Consider the following 15780-nt stretch of genomic DNA (forward strand, 5'->3'; position numbering starts at 1 on the left):
GGTTCCAATTGGAGTTTTGTAGGCTGTTCTAAAAGCCCTGAGTGCATCCTCCAATTTCATGGACCATTCCTTCGGATTTGATCCTACGGTTTTCTCTAGAATACGTTTTAATGCTAGGTTGGTATTTTCAACTTGTCCACTTGTTTGTGGATGATAAGCAGTGGAGATTTTATGAGTTACTCCATATCTTTTGAGAACTTTCTCAAGTTGATTATTACAAAAATGAGTACCCCGATCACTTATTAAAGCTTTCGGTGTACCAAACCTGGAAAAAAGACGTTTTAAAAAGTTGACTACAACTCGTGCATCGTTAGTCGGGAGAGCTTGTGCTTCCGCCCATTTAGATACATAATCAATGGCAACGAGAATGTAGAGATTATTATGAGATTTTGGAAATGGACCCATAAAGTCAATACCCCAAATGTCAAATACTTCACATACTTGAATGACATTTTGTGGCATCTTATCACGTTAACTTATTTTTCCAGCCCTTTGACAAGCATCACAGGATTTGCAAAGAAGGTGTGCGTCTTTGAAAATTGTAGGCCAATAGAATCCAGCATCGTAAACTTTTCTTACTGTGAGTTGAGGCCCATAATGCCCTCCTATTGGTCCTGTGTGACAATGGTTTAAAATTTGACTAGCTTCATCTCCGAATACACATCGGCGTATTATTCCATCGGGACAACTTTTAAACAAATGTGGATCTTCCCAGAAATAGTGTTTTATATCACTAAAGAATTTCTTTCGTTTTTGGTACGACAACCCTTTTTCAAGGAATCCACATACTAAGTAGTTTGCATAGTCTGCAAACCATGGAATTTCATTATAATCTATCTTCAATAGATATTCATCAAGAAAGTTGTCTTGTATGGCCGATTCATTTAAAACTTCTAATTCGGGATTTTCAAGACGAGAAAGATGATCAGCGGCGAGATTTTATGCTCCCTTTTTGTCTCAGATTTCAATATCGAACTCTTGTAAGAGTAAGATCCAATGGATTAATCTTGGTTTGGCATCTTGTTTCAAAAATATGTATCTAAGAGCAGAATGGTAGGTATAGACCACCGTTTTAGCTAGAACGAGATATGAACGAAATTTGTCAAAAGCAAAGACAATAGCAAGGAGTTCTTTTTCAGTAGTTATGTAATTCGTTTGTGCTCCTTGTAACGTCTTACTAGCATAATAAATAGGTTGAAATCGTTTTTCAATCCTTTGTCCTAAAACGGCTCCCATTGCAAAATCACTTGCATCGCACATTAGTTCAAACGGTAGATTCCAATTTAGAGTTATCATGATCGGCGCATTAGTGAGTTTTTCTTTAAGAATATTAAAAGATTTGATGCATTCATCTGAAAAGATGAATGGAGTATCCTTTTCTAGGAGTTTATTCATAGGAGTGGCAATTTTAGAAAAATCTTTTATGAAACGTCGGTAAAAACCGGCATGCCCTAGAAAACTCCTAACTCCTCTAACATTGGTGGGATGTGGAAGTTTAGAAATTACATCTACTTTAGCTCTATCCACTTCTATTCCTTCCTTTGAAATTTTATGACTAAGAACGATGCCTTCTTTAACCATGAAATGACATTTCTCCCAATTAAGAACTAGATTTGATTGTTCGCATCTAATAAGCCTTCGTTCAAGATTAACTAGACATGATTCAAATGTATCACCGAAGACTGAAAAGTCATCCATGAAAACTTCCATGCATTCTTCTATCATGTCGTGAAAAATCGCCATCATGCACCTTTGAAAGGTTGCAGGGGCGTTGCAAAGTCCAAATGGCATGCGTTTGTAAGCAAAAGTACCATAAGGGCACGTGAATGTGATTTTCTCTTGATCTTCGGGTGCTATTGGAATTTGAAAATATCCGGAAAAACCATCAAGAAAACAATAGTAACTATTTCCGGCTAATCTTTCCAACATTTGATCAATGAAAGGTAATGGAAAGTGATCTTTTCTGGTGGCGTCATTTAATTTTCTATAATCAATACAAACACGCCATCCTGTTACAGTCCTAGTAGGAATAAGCTCATTTTTCTCATTTGTGATGACAGTCATGCCACCCTTCTTAGGTACGCATTGAACTGGGCTTACCCATGGACTATCAGAGATTGGATAAATTAAACCTGCATCTAGCAGTTTAATAATTTCTTTCTTAACAACATCTTGCATATTAGGATTTAGTCTTCGTTAGCGTTGCACATACGTTTTATGACCTTATTCTATAAGGATTTTATGTGTGCAATACGAAGGACTTATTCCTTTAATATCATGAATTTTCCATGCAATAGCTGGTTTATGAGCTTTTTGCACAGAAATGAGTTGTGATTTTTCATTTTCAGTAAGAGAAGACGATATTATTATAAGTAATTCAGATTCACCATGTAAATAAGCGTATTCCAAATGGTTTGGAAGTGGCTTTAACTCTAATTTCGGTGGTTCTTCTATCAATGATTTATATCGATATCTGTCTTCTTCTTTTAGCATTTGAATTTCCTCTGTTGTTGGTTCATATCCATTAGCCATAAGTGTAGCTAACATTTCAGCCTCATCAATTGGTTCAGTTCCTTCTCCTAAAGAACATTCTCCTTGTGATGACTCGTCCTTATCCCCCTGGACGAAATCTTCAGCATTTGGTTCCATTGCGATGATCGACTCCAAGTAATGTCCTTATCATGAGTAAATGCACAGCGGAAGACTTAACTCGTACCTGAGAATAACATGCTTTAAAAAGTCAACATAAAGTTGGTGAGATATATAGGTTTGTTGCTAACAGCGTTATAACTATGGACCACAAGATTTCATGTCATACATAATACACTTCTCGTGTACGAAAAAGTCGTTGAGCACTCGGTAACCATACTTAACATTTAAATCACAGCAGCATATTCTTAAATAAACCCTACACCGTACCAAGTGTAGTAACGAAACGAAGTACTGTGCAACCGTTTAAAACTGGTCGTCCAGCCCGGTTGGGGTTGTCAGGCCCGATAGATCTATCAACAGGATTCGCGTTTACGCTCCTCACGTAAATATTAGCTACCAAGTATAAAGAAATATGCCATGGTACAACTCAACGTAGAATTTATTTTTGATCACTTGTGTCCATAACGTAAATCATTTATAAAAACAGCGCATGTATTCTCAGCCCAAAAATATTTAAAGTTTAAAAGGAACTATATACTCACCATACTGTATTTTGTAGTAAAAATACATATAACACCATTGATCAATTATAAGGTTGGCCTCGGATTCACGAACCTATATCATTAATATAAATATTAACACCTATAATCTAAATCGAACAAGTTTGCATATTATATCTTACATTATGTATTTATATATATTTAATTTATAAATTTATTTAAATTAATTAATGGTTATATAGTTATATCAATATTAAAAATACCTAATTTGTTAACAAATGTTAATATAATTAGTATTAAATTTAAAATTCAATAGTTGTTATTAAGGAAACTAATTTAATAATATTGATACCAAAAATATTAACTTTTGATATTAATACCTATTACTTGATAATAATAATTATATCAATTTTTATTAATAATAGGAACATTAATAATAATACTTTTTGTTGATAATAATAATTATACTTTTAATAATAACATTAATATTAATATTCATAATAAGAATAAGAATGATAAAAATAATAATAGTAGTAGTAGTAATAATAATAATAATAATAATAATAATAATAATAATAATAATAATGATAATAACAATAATAATGATAACTTTACTGAAAATGATAATTTTAATATTTTTTTTTTAATATATAAAATGATAATAATAATATTAGTAATAACTATAATAACTTTAATAAATATAATGATAAAATATAGTAAGGCTACCTTAATGAAATAAGCTTTCCAAAAAGAATTGACAGAGCCGGGACTCAAACCCGCGACCTCTAGCTAACTCACAAACACCATCAATCGTCCATCTGATTCCATTTTTCTGAATTAAATTACACCTAAATTAACTTATACCCAATTTTTATTCATCATCATCATTTGTTTATGATATCATTTATCTATATCGATATCATCATGCTTATTATTATCGTCACCATCTTAATCGTCAATAACATCGTTGTTACCATCTTCTCAGCTCGATATCCTTTGTCCCAACCGAAACAATTAGTAGTTGAAACTAGGCCCAATAACAACTAGTCAAGATTATAAGTCCATCTAGGATTAAATGGCCCAGAAAAATAAATAATACGGCCTGATTAGAAATTTATAGGCCTATTGCTGATTTCAAAGGATTACGTCCGAATTTAAAGTAACAGAGGTAGGGTTTGGCACGTATGATTGAAGGAACCTGGTCCACCATGAAAATTCAATGACTAATCAGCCAAAAGTGTCGGCCATAAACTGTAAACCGTCCCACCTTTTCTCTTATTGTATAGAAAATTGATAAGGTATTACATAATGTTTTCAAAAGTGTCCCAATTACCAAACTTAATCTGCGAGAATACATATTCTCTTTTTAATTCGCAAACTCCCTTCACAGGAGAAAGGAAACATGGTGTAGTGTTTTACGATTAAAACAGAAAGAGCATGGAGGGGGTATAGCTCTAGAGAGAGAAGACAAGAGAAAGGGGGAGATGAGTGTTGTGTTGTTCTTAGTTCCAACAGAACTAGAAGTAACCGGGTTTCGTTGGTGTTCTTGGTTCGTTTACGGTGATGGTTTGCAGCAGTAAAGCTGCTGTAGTAGCGATAGTTCACAACTATAGCAACAAGTGTTTAATGGGTGACGGTTTAGATGGTTTGTGGTGTTCTTTTCGAACCAAAACACAATAGCAACAACAGTGATAGTTTGAATGGTGGTTGAGTGTTATGGTTTATAAAAACAGGAATAGGAACAAGGCAGTTGCAGTATGGGTGATGATAGTCGCTGTTAATCATCTTGGTGGTCTAATGGTTTACGATTTAAATAGAGTGGTAAATTCTCGGGTGGTATTAGGGTGGGTGTTGTGGTGGATTGATGAGCCGATACAGTAACAGAAAATTCATGAGTTTGGGTTTGTGGTTTTTAATCATAAACATAACAGACGTAGTAGTAATATGTGATTATCGATCAGGTTACGAGTGATGATGTGGTCGTGTGTTCGAATGCAAACAACTTGAGGGTCGTGTACGGTGGTGGTGGTTCTTGGATTAGAATAAAAGAGAGAATAGATGGTGGAAACAGAAACATGGCAATATCTTTTATTTTCGGTTAAATTGTTGGATTTCGGTGATAACTGAATGTCTCCGAGTAAACGAATAAATTGTAATACTTATATTCAATCCTATTTTGTTGGCATTGTGACAAGATTGGGACGTGTAACAAAATTGAGACATATTAGTACGAGCAAAGAAAAAAAAAAGAAAGATAAGAAAAGAATAAAGCTTGATAGTGAAATTCAACTGCTTTTGTTATATCCGTGATTAGGTTAAGATTCATACGACTTTTGAGACACAAAAACAAATTATACACAGTTGAAAACGATTTGCAACTTATTCAGTAATGAACTCTCGTTTTTGATTATAAATAATTATTAATAATAATTCTATTAATAATAATAATTAATAATAATAATATTAATAATTATTAATAATAATATTATTAATAATAATTATATTAACAATGATAATATTATTCATAATAATAATGTTAATGATAAGAAAAATGATATTATTATTAATAATACTATTAGTTAAAATAGTAATATTATTAATGATAATAACAACTTGTATATATATTGAATTTCATATTTATATCACAACATTATTAATACTGATTTTAACCATAATATTAATTTTAGTAAAAGAAAAATAATAATAATATTAGTATAGAAACTATATTTATATACATAATCATATATATCTACATATATATTTATCTATTTTCAAATAGTTGTTCGTGAATCGTCAGGCTGGGTCAAAGGGTAACTGATTATCTGAATATAGATTTCAAACTTTCTAGACTCAACATTACAGATTTTGCTTATCGTGTCGGAAACATATAAAGATTAAGGTTTAAATTTGGTTGGAAATTTCCGGGTCGTTACAGTACCCACCCGTTAAAGAAATTTCGTCCTCGAAATTTGGTAAAGGTCGTCATAGATAACAATAGGAATGTTTTCATGACGAATATGAGGTGATAATGGAGTTTTATCATTATTGACAGATATAGATAAAACGATTCGGTCATGTGAAGCTTACGAGTGAAGCTATCACAAAAGAGTGAAATGAGTAAATAATTTATTCGTTTCAACCGATGACGCAGTTACTATTGACTTTCGAGATTTAAGGGATTTAAAGAAAATCTTACGTAATAAGATTTGATTCTTCAGCGATCAGAATCTTCTTTGATTTAATGCGGCAATCTGTTTCGATTTCTTTGTCGGATTTTTCACTATAAATCCACTTCCTTTACTTCCTTACTTCCATACCTCTCATCTGCTATCATTTCTTCCTCAATTCATACTTTAAGTATTCTTTAAAATGCTCCATCCCGTTCTGATTCTTGTTATACTTCTAACTTTCATATCTTCCATTCTTCTCTTACATCTGCCACCAGAAGAATCTATTCTCTTCTATTATTTCTTTGGAATTATAGTGTTTTTAATTCTCCCGTGTCTTTACGTTGCAATACGTATTGATATACACGGTTTGTAGTTTTTGGGTAATTGTTGGGTGTTATATCTTCCCGTCCTAGTGTCAAGCGAACAATGGTCCGAAATTCTTAGGTATGAAATTTGAAATGAACATAGCTAATGCTCTTAGAAATAAATGGTAATGGCACGATTTTGATTTGTCACATTACCAGAATATCCTGGAGAGTAGAACTATCAAGATGATATGTTCCTAATATGTTTGAGAATTGATTAGAATGTAAGAGCCGTGTAACATGGCACATGATGATGGTACTGTGAATCATCACCTTCCATTAGAAACTTAACATGACTTACTGTAATATGATGAAGTTGATCAAGTTTCATTATATTATACTAATTCATGCATCAGTTCTCAACACTGCTTCAGAACATTCCCATTTTAAACTCCAAGGTTTTAGAATTTAGAAACTAACACAGTTTCTTTTAGGTTGTAACGCAGATATTACAGAGAGATAAATGATCTCGGATAAGAATAGTTGTGACAATATCTCCAGAAATATGGAGAATATGTATAACGGAAGATATGAAGATATCTTATAATATCTAAGATAATATGATGATGAAGAATATCATCTGGAAAGGTTTAGAATAAAGAGTAGGGTTCTTACTAACGGCTTTAGCAGGCACTGAATCATTTGGATCTGTTGAAGACGGGTTTAGTTTTCACGATTTGTTCACGGCCTCCTTCATACTTTGCTCAAACCTGTTTCCAGTTCTCAACCTTCTCTTTTTCGGAGTTTTACCAACACATTGTACTTTATCATCAAACTTTTGACCGTTTAAAGTCGTTTACAGTTTTTGCTGCTTCATCAGCATTTTGAGAACTAGTTCACGGTTCAGGTGTTTTTCATAAACTTCACATTCGGAGTATAAATTTCTTAGGGATAAACGTTATAGGTATAACTGGAGAAGTGCTACGAGATTTTCAAAATACTAATTGCGGATTCCGCCGAAGAGATAATGAGCTGCTGGTATATCTGCTGATGATGTCGTGGGATATAAAAGGTTCTCTGGTAACGACGGCGCAAGGACAAGGTGTATATATCGAGGTTATAATAAGACTGATTTTACTGAGGAGTCGAAATTAACTTGCTGGAGCTGTGACAAAATTGGCTACTTTGGAAAAGAATCGTAAAGTTGTTTTTGCTAATAAATGGCAAAGGATTCAACACAAGTACGTGTTAAACTATGAATTTGGGCTCGAGAGTTTTTCAGGTGCATAAATCTTTTCTTCCATAGATGAGGTACGGTTGGTTCAACTTCTCGATTGAGGTATTTTCAAGAATTATGAAAGATTTGAACGCGGATTGTAATTGTCGAGGTACAAATGAGGTTTAAGGTGAAATCAAGTGGCAAACTTGAAGAATTGTTTAGTTTCATATGTTATAATCAGCATTTTAACTCATTTTAATTGTCCCAAGTTAGCAGTCCAATAGTCCGATTGTCCAATGGTCCAATAAATATATATAAATTAGATATATAATATTCGAATTACTTAATACGTGTCGTGACCCGTGTACCGGTCTCGGTGTCGATCACAACTCAAGGTATATATATATTTTGGAATCCACCTCGACCCTGTATAGCCAACTATAGAGTGTCTATGATCGTTCCGAAATATATATATAGATGGGTCGATATGATAAGTCGAAACCTTGTATACGTGTCCCGTTATTTATAATGCGTAAAATAAATAAATATATATCATGACCCACTATACAACGTGTTGTCTCAGAATTTATCCGACGTATTGTTGTACATGTGTCCCGACGGTAGGTAAAGTGCGGAAATTAAATAACAATAAATAAAATTGCGAGAATGTAAATTGTGATAAATTAAATGTTAATCAGTTAGCTGAGAACAGTTAGCCGGAACAGTTAGCGTGGAATCTTAACAATATTCATCATAGTTAATTCGTGTGTTTCTAACCAATTTTTAATTTGTCCAATGTTTCTTCTTTATGCCACTTGTTGGATTCGGATAGGTAAAAATCCAAATATGAAATGGAAATGGTTAATCTGGGATGAACGGATACGTATATCGGTGATAGGATAGCAATTAACCGTTGAATCAGATTTGAAGAATGTACAATGTAACTTATTAATGTTAAATCTAAATATTCCTCGGGTACTACCTACCCGTTAAAATATTTTCATCATTAATAGTTCGTACGGAAGAATTTTTAATTACAATCTTTATGAAAATATACTTGCATATATATTTTCATCGGATATTATCATGGATTTAATGAGTCAATAGGATATTAATTCATTTGGTTCATCGTTAATACTAGATTACATAGTCTCTAAAACATTAGAGATTACATAATCGCCATGTCGGACGAAGATAAATGAGGTAGAACGATACGTAAAGCGAAGATTTTCGATGTAGAACGATATGTAGAACGAAGATCATACTTGAAGTACAGATGGTGATATTGAGGTTTATGACGCGGTTGTGGTTTGGGGGTGATAAGGGTACTGTTGACGTTGATAATGGTAGTACTGATTATGCTGCTGGTGTTTGTAACTTTTGCACCATATTTTCCAAGACCGTCACGCGAGCGCGAAGTTCGTTAACTTCTACTAGTATACCGGGATGATTGGCGGTTGGAGCGAGCGAATGAATAAGATTCGTGATATGGGGTATTATATAATCGTGACGAGATACTTTAGAAATGAGAGATAAAATGGTTTCTCGAACATGTTCGCCGGTAAGTGCTTCAGGTTCATCGCCAAGAGGGCATTTTGGTGGATGGAAGGGATCACCCTCTTCTTGTCTCCAATAATTTAGTATATTACGAACCCATCCCCAATTCATCCAGAATAGATGATGGGAAATTGGTTGATCCATTCCTGTGACGCTGCCTTCGGATCCCGAATGGAAATCCATGTCGGCGTAGCTGTCGGAGTCGGAGGAATTCGAACTAGATGCGGAATTCATCTTGTATAGTCGGGGAAATGAATTTTTGGTATGAAATAGATTATAGGAGTTATATTTGGTATTCTTCAATACATAATTTACATATGTATATATAATACCAAAATCCCGTAAATTACGGAGAATCTTTGAAAAGATGTCAGACAAAGGTAACAATAACAGATATGTTAAAATATGAATTTTGTCCATACACTATCGATGCACTAAATGCAGTAAGACGTGTCTAGACTTACGAATGATAAGCAGGTAATTTTCTAAGGATGATAAGCAGATAATTTCCGGCTAGGAATGATAAGCAAAACTTTTGACATGAATACACGGTCAAAGTCCAGACTCACTAATGTATCCTAACAACTTATCAGTTAGGCACACTAATGCAGACCTGGTTCGCTAAGACCACCGCTCTGATACCACCTGTGATGACCCGTCCTTATCCCCCTGGACGAAATCTTCAACATTTGGTTCCATTGCGATGATCGACTCCAAGTAATGTCCTTATCATGAGTAAATACACAGCGGAAGACTTAACTCGTACCTGAGAATAACATGCTTTAAAAAGTCAACATAAAGTTGGTGAGATATATAGGTTTGTTGCTAACAGCGTTATAACTATGGACCACAAGATTTCATGTCATACATAATACACTTCTCGTGTACGAAAAAGTCGTTGAGCACTCGGTAACCATACTTAACATTTAAATCACAGCAGCATATTCTTAAATAAACCCTACACCGTACCAAGTGTAGTAACGAAACGAAGTACTGTGCAACCGTTTAAAACTGGTCGTCCAGCCCGGTTGGGGTTGTCAGGCCCGATAGATCTATCAACAGGATTCGCGTTTACGCTCCTCACGTAAATATTAGCTACCAAGTATAAAGAAATATGCCATGGTACAACTCAACGTAGAATTTATTTTTGATCACTTGTGTCCATAACGTAAATCATTTATAAAAACAGCGCATGTATTCTCAGCTCAAAAATATTTAAAGTTTAAAAGGAACTATATACTCACCATACTGTATTTTGTAGTAAAAATACATATAACACCATTGATCAATTATAAGGTTGGCCTCGGATTCACGAACCTATATCATTAATATAAATATTAACACCTATAATCTAAATCGAACAAGTTTGCATATTATATCTTAAATTATGTATTTATATATATTTAATTTATAAATTTATTTAAATTAATTAATGGTTATATAGTTATATCAATATTAAAAATACCTAATTTGTTAACAAATGTTAATATAATTAGTATTAAATTTAAAATTCAATAGTTGTTATTAAGGAAACTAATTTAATAATATTGATACCAAAAATATTAACTTTTGATATTAATACCTATTACTTGATAATAATAATTATATCAATTTTTATTAATAATAGGAACATTAATAATAATACTTTTTGTTGATAATAATAATTATACTTTTAATAATAACATTAATATTAATATTCATAATAAGAATAAGAATGATAAAAATAATAATAGTAGTAGTAATAATAATAATAATAATAATAATAATAATAATAATAATAATAATGATAATAACAATAATAATGATAACTTTACTGAAAATGATAATTTTAATATTTTTTTTTTAATATATAAAATGATAATAATAATATTAGTAATAACTATAATAACTTTAATAAATATAATGATAAAATATAGTAAGGCTACCTTAATGAAATAAGCTTTCCAAAAAGAATTGACAGAGCCGGGACTCAAACCCGCGACCTCTAGCTAACTCACAAACACCATCAATCGTCCATCTGATTCCATTTTTCTGAATTAAATTACACCTAAATTAACTTATACCCAATTTTTATTCATCATCATCATTTGTTTATGATATCATTTATCTATATCGATATCATCATGCTTATTATTATCGTCACCATCTTAATCGTCAATAACATCGTTGTTACCATCTTCTCAGCTCGATATCCTTTGTCCCAACCGAAATAATTAGTAGTTGAAACTAGGCCCAATAACAACTAGTCAAGATTATAAGTCCATCTAGGATTAAATGGCCCAGAAAAATAAATAATACGGCCTGATTAGAAATTTATAGGCCTATTGCTGATTTCAAAGGATTACGTCCGAATTTAAAGTAACAGAGGTAGGGTTTGGCACGTATGATTGAAGGAACCTGGTCTACCATGAAAATTCAATGACTAATCAGCCAAAAGTGTCGGCCATAAACTGTAAACCGTCCCACCTTTTCTCTTATTGTATAGAAAATTGATAAGGTATTACATAATGTTTTCAAAAGTGTCCCAATTACCAAACTTAATCTGCGAGAATACATATTCTCTTTTTAATTCGCAAACTCCCTTCACAGGAGAAAGGAAACATGGTGTAGTGTTTTACGATTAAAATAGAAAGAGCATGGAGGGGTATAGCTCGAGAGAGAGAAGACAAGAGAAAGGGGGAGATGAGTGTTGTGTTGTTCTTAGTTCCAACAACACTAGAAGTAACCGGGTTTCGTTGGTGTTCTTGGTTCGTTTACGGTGATGGTTTGCAGCAGTAAAGCTGCTGTAGTAGCGATAGTTCACAACTATAGCAACAAGTGTTTAATGGGTGACGGTTTAGATGGTTTGTGGTGTTCTTTTCGAACCAAAACACAATAGCAACAACAGTGATAGTTTGAATGGTGGTTGAGTGTTATGGTTTATAAAAACAGGAATAGGAACAAGGCAGTTGCAGTATGGGTGATGATAGTCGCTGTTAATCATCTTGGTGGTCTAATGGTTTACGATTTAAATAGAGTGGTAAATTCTCGGGTGGTATTAGGGTGGGTGTTGTGGTGGATTGATGAGCCGATACAGTAACAGAAAATTCATGAGTTTGGGTTTGTGGTTTTTAATCATAAACATAACAGACCTAGTAGTAATATGTGATTATCGATCAGGTTACGAGTGATGATGTGGTCGTGTGTTCGAATGCAAACAACTTGAGGGTCGTGTACGGTGGTGGTGGTTCTTGGATTAGAATAAAAGAGAGAATAGATGGTGGAAACAGAAACATGGCAATATCTTTTATTTTCAGTTAAATTGTTGGATTTCGGTGATAACTGAATGTCTCCGAGTAAACGAATGAATTGTAATACTTATATTCGATCCTATTTTGTTGGCATTGTGACAAGATTGGGACGTGTAACAAAATTGAGACATATTAGTACGAGCAAAGAAAAAAAAAATAAAAGAAAGATAAGAAAAGAATAAAGCTTGATAGTGAAATTCAACTGCTTTTGTTATATCCGTGATTAGGTTAAGATTCATACGACTTTTGAGACACAAAAACAAATTATACACAGTTGAAAACGATTTGCAACTTATTCAGTAATGAACTCTCGTTTTTGATTATAAATAATTATTAATAATAATTCTATTAATAATAATAATTAATAATAATAATATTAATAATTATTAATAATAATATTATTAATAATAATTATATTAACAATGATAATATTATTCATAATAATAATGTTAATGATAAGAAAAATGATATTATTATTAATAATACTATTAGTTAAAATAGTAATATTATTAATGATAATAACAACTTGTATATATATTGAATTTCATATTTATATCACAACATTATTAATACTGATTTTAACCATAATATTAATTTTAGTAAAAGAAAAATAATAATAATATTAGTATAGAAACTATATTTATATACATAATCATATATATCTACATATATATTTATCTATTTTCAAATAGTTGTTCGTGAATCGTCAGGCTGGGTCAAAGGGTAACTGATTATCTGAATATAGATTTCAAACTTTCTAGACTCAACATTACAGATTTTGCTTATCGTGTCGGAAACATATAAAGATTAAGGTTTAAATTTGGTTGGAAATTTCCGGGTCGTTACACTCCTGTTCCTTGTAATTCTGGAAATTCTTCTAACAATTCTGCATGTGAATCTATAGTTTGAATATAATAACATGTATCATCTGCAGATTGCGGTTGTTGCATGGCTCTATCAACAGAAAAGGTAACACTCTCGTCCTCTATACTTAGGGTCAGTTTCTTACCGAACACGTCTATTATTGCTTTAGCCGTGTTTAACAATGGTCTTCCTAATATGAGAGGAACTCGAGAATCTTCTTCCATGTCCAAAATAACAAAATCTACTGGAAATACTAAAGTACCAACTTTAACTAGCATGTTCTCCATTATCCCTCTAGGATATTTTACTGATCGATTGGCTAGTTGTATACTTATTCGTGTTGGTTTCAATTCTCCAAGGTCTAGTTTAGCGCATACTGAATACGGCATTAGATTTATACTAGCACCTAAATCTGCCAATGCTTCTATTGAACTAAGACTACCCAGAAAACATGGAATTGTGAAACTTCCTGGATCAGATAATTTTTCTGGTATCTTATTCAACAGCACTGCAGAACAATTAGCATTCATTGTAACAGCCGAGAGTTCTTCCATTTTATTTCTATTAGTGATTAGATCTTTCAAGAATTTAGCATATCTAGGCATTCCTGAAATCACATCAATGAAAGGAAGATTGACATTTATCTGTTTAAACATATCCAAGAATTTGGATTGCTCGGCTTCAAGTCTTTCATTTCTCATTTTACTCGGGTAAGGAAGTGGTGGTTGGTATGGTTTAACATAAGGTTTAGCCTTAATTGTGTTATCTTCATTAACTTTTTCAACTACCGGTTCTGTTTCCTTATCTTGCTCAGATTGTAGCTCTTGTGGAGTAGGAATAGCTTCATTAGAAATTACAGGTATTTCGGGTGGTTTAAGTGTAATACCACTTCTTGTGGTAATGGCTTTAGCTATTTCATTCTGGGGGTTAGCATTTGTATCACTAGGTAGACTTCCCGGTTTTCTTTCACCTATCAACCTTGCTTGGTTGCTTACTTCTTGTTCTAAATTTTGAATAGAAGCTTGTTGATTTCTAAATGCTTGAGCATTTTATTCATTGGTTTGTTTCTGAGATGTGAAAAACTGTGTTTGAGATTCAACTAGCTTCGACATCATATCTTCTAAATTTGGCTTTTAATCATCGGTTTGTGGTGGTTTATTTTAAAAAATAGGTCTTTGCTGATTGTAAGTATTGTTAGATACTTGTTGATTGCTAGGACCTTGTTGGTTGTTGTATGGAACATTTCGGTTATAATTCTGATTTTGATTGTAGATTGGTCTTGGCGGTTGATAATTATTCTGATAATTATTTCCAGGCCTTTGGTTTATGTATGAAACATTCTCTCTTTGTTCCATTGTTAGTTCAATACTGAGACAATCTTTTGTTAAATGTGGTCCTCCACACCGCTCACAACTAATTCGTATTAAGTGAATATCTTTAGTCATCTTTTCCATTCGTCTCTCGACAGCATCTATCTTTGCAGAAATGGAATCGAAGTCATGGCTAGAATCGGCTCTAGCTGCTTTAGATGATCTAATGATATCTTTTTCTTGATGCCACTCATGTGAGTGGGAAGCAGTGTTATCAATAATTTTATAAGCGTCAGTTGCGGTTTTCTTCATAATGGAACCACCAGCTGCTATATCGATGTCTTTTCTTGTAGTGATGTCGCATCCTTGGTAGAATATTTGTACTATTTGATAAGTGTCTAAACCATGTTGCGGACATCCTCTTAATAACTTTCCAAATCTTGTCCACGCTTCATATAGAGTTTCATTTGGATTTTGCGTGAACGTAAAAATTTCTCTTTGAAGTCTTACGGCTTTAGATACCGGAAACAATTGTTTAAGAAATTTTTCAACTAAAACATCCCATGTATCAATCGCCCCTTCAGGTAACGATTCTAACCAATCTTTGGCTTCTCCCTTTAAAGTCCAGGGAAATAACATGAGATATATCTTTTTATCCTCCACTTCTCTTATTTTAAATAAAGTACAGATCCTATTAAAAGTACGAAGATGTTCATTTGGATCTTCCTTCGGTGCACCACTAAATTGGCATTGATTAGTTACCATGTGTAGAATTTGTCCTTTGATTTCATAATCTGGCGCATTTATGTCAGGTTGAGTAATTGTGTGACCTTGGCCAGTGCGTTTAGCTCTCATTCAGTCTTCCATACTTAGAGGTTCCAGATTTTCCATGATTGAATTTGTTGAATCTGAA

The 15780-nt window shown here is 33.0% G+C and overlaps 1 non-coding gene across 1 annotated transcript; it reads left to right on the forward strand.

Annotated features, from left to right (window-relative positions):
• Positions 1-15267: 15267 nt before the first annotated feature.
• LOC139850843 (small nucleolar RNA R71) lies at positions 15268-15374 on the forward strand. The gene has a single exon (XR_011760221.1). It is a non-coding gene; the product is annotated as a small nucleolar RNA R71 (small nucleolar RNA).
• The last annotated feature ends 406 nt before the right edge of the window (positions 15375-15780 follow it).

Source organism: Rutidosis leptorrhynchoides, chromosome 5 (assembly GCF_046630445.1).
Source record: "Rutidosis leptorrhynchoides isolate AG116_Rl617_1_P2 chromosome 5, CSIRO_AGI_Rlap_v1, whole genome shotgun sequence".
NCBI classification, from domain to species: domain Eukaryota; kingdom Viridiplantae; phylum Streptophyta; class Magnoliopsida; order Asterales; family Asteraceae; genus Rutidosis; species Rutidosis leptorrhynchoides.